Here is a 2212-nt window from a genome sequence, read left to right as displayed (position 1 = left end):
TCCATGCAGTAAACTCCCTGCTGGATCTTTTGTCCTTCCTTCCTAAAGCGGAAGGATACCTTAAAGTAAAATACAAACTAATAGGTGCAGTAGCACCTTTAAAACATATTCCCACAGTCCTCAGCCATTTAAGGCTTTACAGGGCAAAACCAGCACTTTGAATTGGGCTTGGAAGCTCATTGGCAGCCAGCGCAGTCAGGCCAGGATCAGTGTCATATACTCAAACCGTCTTGCCCCCAGCGAGCAACCTGGCTGCCAAATTCTGCACCAGCTGAAGTTTCTGAACCATCTTTAGAGGCAGAGGTAACTCTTTTGTCCAAGAGTGCATGCATTTATCACAAGATGGCAAAGGCTGCATTTTGGGTGGCCCAAGATCTTTCATTAAAGCTCAGCGTCTTTCGCAGGTTGAACCTATGCACAGGGGCGTAGCAAGGGGGGGGGGCATAGGGGGCGAACCGCCCCAGTTTCCACAATGGAGGGGGTGACAAATTATCAAGGAACAATTACTGCCCTACTAGGGCGCTTCATTAAAAACTTTTTTTTTTTGGAAAATGCCTGCTCCAAAGGTCTTATCTTACTATACTAGGGATTATATAGCTATATATGAAATTTCATGCATATCGGTTAATATCTTGACCCTCCTCCACCAAAATAGCTGTTTACTTGGCTGTTTTCCTATGTCGTGAAGGCTGAAATTTCAGTTCAGTAGAGCACTTACTGTTCCCAACCCTAACCCTGTGGAAAGCCATCTAATTAGACTTTAATTTGATTTTGAGATGTTTTTAGGAGGTAATTTAATTATTGTTTGATTTTATACCAATGTTATGTATCTGATGTTAGCCACCCTGAGCCCGACTTCAGCCGGGGAGGGCGGGATATAAATAAAAGTTTATTATTATTATTACTTGTTATTATTCCTTTGTAAGAAAATATGAAATAACGTAAAACCATTTTTGCGGTGTGTGTGTGTGTGTGTGGGGAAGCAATGGGGGGTGACAAAAAATATTTTGCTCCCAGGTACCAATTTACCTTGCTACGCCCCTGCCTATGCAGTTAAATCAAGCACCACTGAGTTCAATGGAACATAATCCCAAGTAATTGTTTCCTTTGAGTGGCATGTGCAATATGCCATACAGTATCAAATCCTGGCACATCTAAGGGTTTCCCCACAAACACTCCATCATACAGAACTATTTTCACACAGGTTGCACCCTAAAAGAGAGGGAGGTCTCTTCTGACTCCCAATTCAGCTGAACTCAAGAAATTTCAGCCTCATATTAGACAGCTATTATAAGACTACTGTCATATTGTTGCCACTGGCAATTCATTCACACCTATTATCTTTCTATTGGCTGAAAATATGTTCTCCATAGAGGGTCCTCATTTAGCCTTCATTTCAAAGAGCCTGATGGGTTTGAAACAAAAAGGATAATTAAACAAGATTAAAAGAAGACAAAACCACCCTTAATATAATTTAGGAAAATATTCTCTCTCTGTGTGTGTGTCTTTCTGTCTCTCCTCTCTCTTAGGGTTGTCATATTTCAAAAAGCAAAAACCAGGACACCCCGAAAGACCCCAAAATTGTTGAGGTTTTGTTTTTTTAAAAGGAAAACCCCAAAGTTGCTTCCCCCCCACAAAAATGTCAAATTTCACAAAAATGATAGGCGGTTGACTTGCCTAAAATCCAGGACAAAGTGTCACCTTTCAGAAATTTCCCCCAAACGCCTTTAAAATCCCAGTAATGTCCGGGAAAATCCATACAGCCTGGACAGCCCTAATCTATCTTTCATCTATCTATCACCCATCTTTTAAACAAAGAAATCTTATCAACTTAGCATTTTAACAATGCCCAGCTTTTTGATTGTCCAAAGTAACACACACACACACACACACACACACACACACACACACACACCACCACTGAATGATGGTAATGTACTGTATTCCACTATACAAAGGTCAGAGTCACATGCATTGTTCTCCCCAGATTTGTAGCTGCCCTACCTGGTACATGCCACACACACACATCCCGCCCAGAGGGTTGCCCATAACAGAAAGTGTCTATCAGGCCGTGCATGGCAGCTCCTAGGAGCTGGGGCAGTTTCGGGCCCCCAATGTATTTTTTTGAGAGGGCTGGGCCCCCTCAATGTGCAGAGGGCGATCAGTTCCACCCACCGGCTCCTTGTGATGTTGTGCGTGTGAAATCAGAACA

The sequence above is a fragment of the Lacerta agilis genome, chromosome 1 (assembly GCF_009819535.1).
Source record: "Lacerta agilis isolate rLacAgi1 chromosome 1, rLacAgi1.pri, whole genome shotgun sequence".
In the NCBI taxonomy this organism is placed as follows: domain Eukaryota; kingdom Metazoa; phylum Chordata; class Lepidosauria; order Squamata; family Lacertidae; genus Lacerta; species Lacerta agilis.
This window is presented reverse-complemented; position numbering follows the sequence as displayed.